The sequence below is a fragment of the Patiria miniata genome, unplaced genomic scaffold, assembly GCF_015706575.1.
Source record: "Patiria miniata isolate m_02_andy unplaced genomic scaffold, ASM1570657v1 HiC_scaffold_10, whole genome shotgun sequence".
Taxonomy (NCBI): Eukaryota; Metazoa; Echinodermata; class Asteroidea; order Valvatida; family Asterinidae; genus Patiria; species Patiria miniata.
Genome location: NW_024037048.1, coordinates 18,398,171 through 18,408,192, shown reverse-complemented (window position 1 = coordinate 18,408,192; position 10,022 = coordinate 18,398,171). Strand labels below are relative to the sequence as shown.

Genomic DNA, 10,022 nt, shown 5'->3' with positions numbered 1-10,022 from the left:
TGAAAATTTGTAATAAAAAGCCGTATCCTCTCTGAGTGATCCCCGTTTGATATTTCCCAGGTCTGCATCGTGACTTTGGGCGTGATCCCCGCTGCATGGCATATGCGGGTTGAGGCTTCTGACTAGCGCCCCTTTGACAGAAACATTGACAATTAGGGAACCGCCAACATTGGGCTGGATAGCTCAGTTGGTAGAGCACCGGAGTGATATACTGTACTTATTGAGATGTAATTGGTCAGTACGCACTGTTTGATTGATGTACTGTGGTCACCTGACCAAAGGTTGAGATCTAATTGGTCAGTGTGCACTGCTGATTGACAGAGATGACACCCACCTTGGTTCATGACCAGCTATGATCTGCTGGAATACGCCCACGCATGCCCTCGCTTGCCTTCCCAGTATTCAGGATTGGGGTCCAATCTTTCCAGGACACCGAAAGCCTTGGTCGCATAGTAGAACTGGCCATCTACCGATAGAAAAGATGAGATTTGAGGATCGAGAGACCGTGACAATTATATTTTGAAGTCGAGCAAAAAAAATCAGAATTCCGAATGACAAACCTGAACTTTTCGATCATATCGCCACAGTGTTGACAAAGTGATGAATTTGTCCCAAATCAATATTTTTAAGCAGTTTGGGATTTTTGGCTATTCTAATATTTTATGATGCCCTCTACATGCTTACCAAAGTTTGTGACACAAAAGTGCATCCTTCATTATTCAAGCTATAATGACACAAAGTCGTAAATGTGCAACAAATCTTTCTTTTTTTCTTTTTTGACGGGGGTTCGTATATTCTCGTTGATTTTACACGTGAAAACAATGTTGCAATCAGACGCCACTTTTGTCTTCACACATCATCTCAATAAAGATGAGTCACTGCAAAAATGTTTCACAACACGAATCTGCAGAAACATTTCCAATTTTGTTCAGAAATACTTGGAAAGTTTTCTTGACTCGCCATAGACTTTGTACACAACGGCTGAAGTGGCGTCTGGATATGTGCATTCTTTTTTACAAGTGTGTTATATTTAGATTGACATTTCCTCTACGATTTGGGTTTTGACGAAGTGACAAATGTGTTTTTGTGAAATCGGCTGCAGGTTTAGATTGAGTGACTAGATACTAATTTGGGGCTAATGCCAAAATCTTGACCAAACATACAACGGACAAAAATAGGGGATGATGTTTTACTTTGTAGCCGTCGTTGGCAATGAGCTACAGCAGGCTGAACGATTCGCCAGACGTCTCCATCTTAAGGTACAACTCCCAGGCTAGTCTGGCCTTACGATTCACGATGCCTGAACAACGAAAACAACACAAAGAAAGGTTATAAATACATAGGATACTGCTGTAAGAAAACACATTGGGGTCCACAAAAGATGTTCGATTCAGTGGATGCTCGTTTCAGCAATTTTCGGCCAGCAATGCTCAATGTAACTGTGTACAATATTTGGGGAGCCAAGCGGGATGTTCAATGTAGCAAATTTCTGTCGTACAATCTGCTTAAAATGTGATAGAACAAATCCAACATGGCAAGTATATGATTAACATGTGATGTTTACACGTTTAAACAAAAAAACTTTAAATCCGCTTACAAATTTTTCAAACATTTAAACTAAACCCGAATTATACAAACGGAACCTCCGTTCACGCAATCTTCCTTGGAGACAACCACACATAGCACCAATAATTAACGTTGTTTTCAAACCTACTTAATTTACAAAACCTTAGAAGCACCGTAGTACTTGATTACATTTGGGGAACACGTAGTTACATTTTTACTTTATCAACGACTGCCTGCTATTTACTATGTCAACCATTGTTGATTTATCATGTCAATCACGCCGGTCTGCAGATCAGACATAATGGGTAGGCAAAAGCCACTGTCAATGGCTAAACGTTTAAAACGGTTCTTAAAATATTTGCTTAACGTTTACAAAATGAAACGCAAAGTCACATCCTTAATATACGATCAGGGCGATGATTGCATGCTGGTTATGTCATTGTTAGAGACCCTTCAGTCTACCTCACACATGGGCAACATGTGCATCTCCCTAATGCCACTCTGGATTTTCCAGCAGTACATGAATGCATGCACGCGACGTGTCGTGACTTTAGTTGGACATTTGGTTGTGCAGTCACAATTGTGAGTGGTCAATACATTATGAGTTGAAGCTGAACAGGTGGATTCATTCTCATAATTAGCAACTTGGAAGTTGGAAGAGGAAACGTCATTCACAATTGACGGTAATACTCACAGCATCTTGCCAACCAGAGACACGTGTAGTCATTCTTGATCTTCTCACTCTGAATGAGCACAAAATCTGCAAAACAAGAGAAACGAAACCCACTCCAATTAAATCATGGTAAAACCAAGTGTTCCCACCAAACAGTGGTCTAGGAGGCACAGAAAGATCCCCATCCGGGTTTTAGACTTGTTTTTTTATGCCTATTTGCCCTGAACAAGGCTAAAAGCCACTCCAGATATACAGGGCTACAAGTCGGAGCAAAGCAGCTAAATCAACCACACCATCTCTGCCCTCATAGGCACCCACTTATAAGCCATCAGTGTGGGGGTTTGGTCAGTATCAAATGAGGGGAATAATGCTCATTGTGATTTTTGGCAAGGTATGCACCCCTCTAGTCGGAAAATATGTGACAGCATTGCAGCGGTGGCAGCTTTTTGGGTGCTATCACTTTTTTTTTTTTTTTTTTTAATGGCAGCCAAAACATGCCTGTTACAACATCCAATTTATCCGGTTCAAGCATATTGACGGCAATTTTGAAGACATAAATCAAAAGTGATAACACTGCCACCACTCACACTGCAAAGCTATCACACATTCTCCAACTCTAGATGTGCCTTTCAAAAATCGCTATGAGCACTGCTCTTTTTCAATCGTCTGGTACCGGTGGCCCATTTTTTGGACCAAAGCTGAGAGCCTATTACTCCTGGGTGGGGAGAAGCAATGAGTGACAAAGTGCCTTGCCCAAGGGCACACGCACCATGACCCCAGGCTGGACTCGAACCCACAACCTGCAGCTTTATCCGCAGACCATGAATCCAACGCCCTTAACCACGAGGCCACAGCACTCCACACTCCTCTTGAATCAGGACAGATCATAGGTTGGAGGGAAATAAGCACCAGGCAAGGAATTCCAAAGAGATGCAGCACGTGGGAAAACAAGCTATTGCAATATCTTTTTGTTCTACATCTAAGTATACGGCAACAGTATATGGATGAGAACAGACAGAAAGTTGAGCTTCTCTCTCAAACAGGGCCGACCATCGGTGGAAATTGATACAAAATTCCACTTTTCTTAGAAATAACAGCACACCAGGTGCCGTGATTTCACAGGATGCTTGAGACTATTATTCCCTAACAGTCAGGTATTTCATAATAACTTGGCAGTTTGGGTTTTTGATGTTTGCAAATGAAAGGCACCATGACTAGTTCAGGCCCCATGACGAGTCACTGCGCCATGACTGGCCACTATTGAGGGCGCAACAACAAAAATTGGGTCCGGGAGTCCAACCTACATGTACCTCCTCTGCTTCCTTGTAGTTGCCTGCTGTGGCTTTGGCCTGCGCATAGTTGTAGTTGAACCTATCGTCGCTGTAGAAGTAACTCTAGAAACGTAAACATACAAAAATGTCATCTTAGTTTTTCTGATAATTTTCCCACCTGCACTACTTTTTTCCCCTAAAAAGGACAAATACAGCTTAACCATGCCACAGAAACAACTATGAGCAAGTTGGGGCGAGACTAGTGGTCGATTCCTGACGTATTTGATGCCCGAGCACTAATATCAACATGCAAATGCCTCTTGTCAGACGATGGTCAAAATTGTTCACCAAATAAAGAGAATGGTCAAAAATAATTCTAAACACTTTTGGTCTTGAATATTACTAGAGCCTAGTAGAGGGTGATTGGCAAAAAATATTTTCAGGTTTTTGGAGAAAAGTTCAAAACGAATAGTGTCTAACATTAAATGCATTAGATAAAATGACCTGAGAGCAAATATGCAGTCCTATGCCCCCTGTCTGTCTGGCCTCAACTCCATTTTTCAAAGCTGTTAATGAAATAAAATGAATCAATAAAGATTCACTGCAACTTGAACATGTTGAAATACAGCGGTCATGGCGGTGCTGTTGAATTCATTGGTAACAAATTTCCCTGCTAAATCCAATATTTTTGGACATTTTAAACCGGAATTGTGGCATAAATCACTGAAGGGAGAAATGAGTAAAGTCCAGATATGGGAATCTTTCCAGTACGCCGAAAGGAAGTTGAATTTTGACAAGTAAATAGTCCAGACTTACCTGTTGTACAGGCCTAGCCTACCGCTACAGTATCCATAATGTTGATATCGGATAACCAAACAACAGGTGGCGCTCTTCACAATTAACGGCGTCATAATTATACAATCTCGTTTACGTAGTGTTGAGGGGTGCATACCTGCAAATAAACTCCCATAGACACTAGTGCTAAATGCCCATACTTCAAAATTCTTTGAAAAATACTCAAAACTCTCACAGGTATTCAAGCTGCACAGAAAAATGATAATCAACATGTCATCTTTCGTTTTCTTTTCAATTTTTGGTGGGTTGACCATTGACTTTTCGAGATATTTTCACCCAAAGAAGACGACCCCTATTTTCCCATAAGCGGAAAAGTAGCCATCTTGAAAAACGATCCCTCCACAACATGGCAAAATAGCGCCACTTTTGAGCCCAATAGCATCGAAAATGCTCAGAATTGGAAGCCCCAAGTCCGGGCCAGAGGTTCATTACCATATCTTTTCAATTCCCCAATTTTACGGCGCTCAGAACTCTCTAATATAGAATATTTTGAGGGTATAACTTTTATTCATGAGCTTGGCGGATCGATTTACCGGTGTGCACCCTTTAATAGCAGGCAACTTTTAGATTTTAACACAAAACCACATTCAGGACAAGCAGAATATCACCAAAGTCAATATTTTGAAGAAAAAAATGAAAGAAAAATATTATCCGAGGTCGATATGAAGCCCGAAAATAGTGGGTTTTTTTGCCCCTACTAAGCTGTAGAGCGCCCCCAGCGACAATAAATTGAGTTTCAGCTACTTTTCAGCTCAAAATGCCCCCCCCCCCCTTTTCAACTAGCAATTGTTGTAATCGGGTGATAGCCTACTGCTCCCTTACGATTTGGGAGAATCCGTTACGGAAAAAACCCTTGTTGATACCTTTAAAACACTTTTTCCCCCTCCCGTAGTTTTCCGCCCACTGAAAAGACCACTGCCGGGCACAGCGCATGCGCGAAACGGCCATCTTTGTTATTCTTTTTAATAGCAGGCAACTTTTAGATTTTAACACAAAACCACATTCAGGACAAGCAGAATATCACCAAAGTCAATATTTTGAAGAAAAAAATGAAAGAAAAATATTATCCGAGGTCGATATGAAGCCCGAAAATAGTGGGTTTTTTTGCCCCTGCTAAGCTGTAGAGCGCCCCCAGCGACAATAAATTGAGTTTCAGCTACTTTTCAGCTCAAAATGCCCCCCCCCCTTTTCAACTAGCAATTGTTGTAATCGGGTGATAGCCTACTGCTCCCTTACGATTTGGGAGAATCCGTTACGGAAAAAACCCTTGTTGATACCTTTAAAACACTTTTTCCCCTCCCCGTAGTTTCCGCCCACTGAAAAGACACTGCCGGGGCACAGCGCATGCGCGAAACGGCCATCTTTGTTATTCTTTTTAATAGCAGGCAACTTTTAGATTTTAACACAAAACCACATTCAGGACAAGCAGAATATCACCAAAGTCAATATTTTGAAGAAAAAAATGAAAGAAAAATATTATCCGAGGTCGATATGAAGCCCGAAAATAGTGGGTTTTTTTGCCCCTGCTAAGCTGTAGAGCGCCCCCAGCGACAATAAATTGAGTTTCAGCTACTTTTCAGCTCAAAATGCCCCCCCCCCCCCCTTTTCAACTAGCAATTGTTGTAATCGGGTGATAGCCTACTGCTCCCTTACGATTTGGGAGAATCCGTTTACGGAAAAAACCCTTGTTGATACCTTTAAAACACTTTTTCCCCCTCCCCGTAGTTTCCGCCCACTGAAAAGACCACTGCCGGGGCACAGCGCATGCGCGAAACGGCCATCTTTGTTATTCTTTTTAATAGCAGGCAACTTTTAGATTTTAACACAAAACCACATTCAGGACAAGCAGAATATCACCAAAGTCAATATTTTGAAGAAAAAAATGAAAGAAAAATATTATCCGAGGTCGATATGAAGCCCGAAAATAGTGGGTTTTTTTGCCCCTGCTAAGCTGTAGAGCGCCCCCAGCGACAATAAATTGAGTTTCAGCTACTTTTCAGCTCAAAATGCCCCCCCCCCCCCTTTTCAACTAGCAATTGTTGTAATCGGGTGATAGCCTACTGCTCCCTTACGATTTGGGAGAATCCGTTACGGAAAAAACCCTTGTTGATACCTTTAAAACACTTTTTCCCCCTCCCCGTAGTTTCCGCCCACTGAAAAGACCACTGCCGGGCACAGCGCATGCGCGAAACGGCCATCTTTGTTATTCTTTTTAATAGCAGGCAACTTTTAGATTTTAACACAAAACCACATTCAGGACAAGCAGAATATCACCAAAGTCAATATTTTGAAGAAAAAAATGAAAGAAAAATATTATCCGAGGTCGATATGAAGCCCGAAAATAGTGGGTTTTTTTGCCCCTGCTAAGCTGTAGAGCGCCCCCAGCGACAATAAATTGAGTTTCAGCTACTTTTCAGCTCAAAATGTCCCCCCCCCCCTTTTCAACTAGCAATTGTTGTAATCGGGTGATAGCCTACTGCTCCCTTACGATTTGGGAGAATCCGTTACGGAAAAAACCCTTGTTGATACCTTTAAAACACTTTTTCCCCCTCCCCGTAGTTTTCCGCCCACTGAAAAGACCACTGCCGGGGCACAGCGCATGCGCGAAACGGCCATCTTCGTTATTCTTTATAATAGCAGGCAACTTTTAGATTTTAACACAAAACCACATTCAGGACAAGCAGAATATCACCAAAGTCAATATTTTGAAGAAAAAAATGAAAGAAAATATTATCCGAGGTCGATATGAAGCCCGAAAATAGTGGGTTTTTTTGCCCCTACTAAGCTGTAGAGCGCCCCCAGCGACAATAAATTGAGTTTCAGCTACTTTTCAGCTCAAAATGCCCCCCCCCCCTTTTCAACTAGCAATTGTTGTAATCGGGTGATAGCCTACTGCTCCCTTACGATTTGGGAGAATCCGTTACGGAAAAAACCCTTGTTGATACCTTTAAAACACTTTTTCCCCCTCCCCGTAGTTTCCGCCCACTGAAAAGACCACTGCCGGGGCACAGCGCATGCGCGAAACGGCCATCTTTGTTATTCTTTTTAATAGCAGGCAACTTTTAGATTTTAACACAAAACCACATTCAGGACAAGCAGAATATCACCAAAGTCAATATTTTGAAGAAAAAAATGAAAGAAAAATATTATCCGAGGTCGATATGAAGCCCGAAAATAGTGGGTTTTTTTGCCCCTGCTAAGCTGTAGAGCGCCCCCAGCGACAATAAATTGAGTTTCAGCTACTTTTCAGCTCAAAATGCCCCCCCCCCCCCTTTTCAACTAGCAATTGTTGTAATCGGGTGATAGCCTACTGCTCCCTTACGATTTGGGAGAATCCGTTACGGAAAAAACCCTTGTTGATACCTTTAAAACACTTTTTCCCCCTCCCCGTAGTTTCCGCCCACTGAAAAGACCACTGCCGGGGCACAGCGCATGCGCGAAACGGCCATCTTCGTTATTCTTTATAATAGCAGGCAACTTTTAGATTTTAACACAAAACCACATTCAGGACAAGCAGAATATCACCAAAGTCAATATTTTGAAGAAAAAAATGAAAGAAAAATATTATCCGAGGTCGATATGAAGCCCGAAAATAGTGGGTTTTTTTGCCCCTGCTAAGCTGTAGAGCGCCCCCAGCGACAATAAATTGAGTTTCAGCTACTTTTCAGCTCAAAATGCCCCCCCCCCCCTTTTCAACTAGCAATTGTTGTAATCGGGTGATAGCCTACTGCTCCCTTACGATTTGGGAGAATCCGTTACGGAAAAAACCCTTGTTGATACCTTTAAAACACTTTTTCCCCCTCCCCGTAGTTTCCGCCCACTGAAAAGACCACTGCCGGGGCACAGCGCATGCGCGAAACGGCCATCTTTGTTATTCTTTATAGGGTGCATACCTGCAAATAAACTCCCATAGACACTAGTGCTAAATGCCCATACTTCAAAATTCTTTGAAAAATACTCAAAACTCTCACAGGTATTCAAGCTGCACAGAAAAATGATAATCAACATGTCATCTTTCGTTTTCTTTTCAATTTTTGGTGGGTTGACCATTGACTTTTCGAGATATTTTCACCCAAAGAAGACGACCCCTATTTTCCCATAAGCGGAAAAGTAGCCATCTTGAAAAACGATCCCTCCACAACATGGCAAAATAGCGCCACTTTTGAGCCCAATAGCATCGAAAATGCTCAGAATTGGAAGCCCCAAGTCCGGGCCAGAGGTTCATTACCATATCTTTTCAATTCCCCAATTTTACGGCGCTCAGAACTCTCTAATATAGAATATTTTGAGGGTATAACTTTTATTCATGAGCTTGGCGGATCGATTTACCGGTGTGCACCCTTTAATAGCAGGCAACTTTTAGATTTTAACACAAAACCACATTCAGGACAAGCAGAATATCACCAAAGTCAATATTTTGAAGAAAAAAATGAAAGAAAAATATTATCCGAGGTCGATATGAAGCCCGAAAATAGTGGGTTTTTTTGCCCCTGCTAAGCTGTAGAGCGCCCCCAGCGACAATAAATTGAGTTTCAGCTACTTTTCAGCTCAAAATGCCCCCCCCCCCTTTTCAACTAGCAATTGTTGTAATCGGGTGATAGCCTACTGCTCCTTACGATTTGGGAGAATCCGTTACGGAAAAAACCCTTGTTGATACCTTTAAAACACTTTTTCCCCCTCCCCGTAGTTTCCGCCCACTGAAAAGACCACTGCCGGGGCACAGCGCATGCGCGAAACGGCCATCTTTGTTATTCTTTTTAATAGCAGGCAACTTTTAGATTTTAACACAAAACCACATTCAGGACAAGCAGAATATCACCAAAGTCAATATTTTGAAGAAAAAAATGAAAGAAAAATATTATCCGAGGTCGATATGAAGCCCGAAAATAGTGGGTTTTTTTGCCCCTGCTAAGCTGTAGAGCGCCCCCAGCGACAATAAATTGAGTTTCAGCTACTTTTCAGCTCAAAATGCCCCCCCCCCCCCTTTTCAACTAGCAATTGTTGTAATCGGGTGATAGCCTACTGCTCCCTTACGATTTGGGAGAATCCGTTACGGAAAAAACCCTTGTTGATACCTTTAAAACACTTTTTCCCCCTCCCCGTAGTTTCCGCCCACTGAAAAGACCACTGCCGGGGCACAGCGCATGCGCGAAACGGCCATCTTTGTTATTCTTTTTAATAGCAGGCAACTTTTAGATTTTAACACAAAACCACATTCAGGACAAGCAGAATATCACCAAAGTCAATATTTTGAAGAAAAAAATGAAAGAAAAATATTATCCGAGGTCGATATGAAGCCCGAAAATAGTGGGTTTTTTTGCCCCTGCTAAGCTGTAGAGCGCCCCCAGCGACAATAAATTGAGTTTCAGCTACTTTTCAGCTCAAAATGTCCCCCCCCCCCCTTTTCAACTAGCAATTGTTGTAATCGGGTGATAGCCTACTGCTCCCTTACGATTTGGGAGAATCCGTTACGGAAAAAACCCTTGTTGATACCTTTAAAACACTTTTTCCCCCTCCCCGTAGTTTCCGCCCACTGAAAAGACCACTGCCGGGGCACAGCGCATGCGCGAAACGGCCATCTTCGTTATTCTTTATAATAGCAGGCAACTTTTAGATTTTAACACAAAACCACATTCAGGACAAGCAGAATATCACCA

General features: G+C 42.2%; 2 long non-coding RNA genes across 2 annotated transcripts; both read right to left on the bottom strand.

The window, feature by feature from the left end:
• Positions 1-379: 379 nt before the first annotated feature.
• Positions 380-2,314, bottom strand: LOC119739336. Its single transcript, XR_005272564.1, has 3 exons — positions 2,261-2,314; positions 1,194-1,300; positions 380-466 (listed from the first exon to the last, which is right to left on the bottom strand). It is a non-coding gene; the product is annotated as an uncharacterized LOC119739336 (long non-coding RNA).
• Positions 2,315-3,576: 1,262 nt separating this feature from the next.
• LOC119739330 lies at positions 3,577-4,062 on the bottom strand. Its single transcript, XR_005272563.1, has 2 exons — positions 4,015-4,062; positions 3,577-3,633 (listed from the first exon to the last, which is right to left on the bottom strand). It is a non-coding gene; the product is annotated as an uncharacterized LOC119739330 (long non-coding RNA).
• Between the last annotated feature and the right edge of the window lie 5,960 nt (positions 4,063-10,022).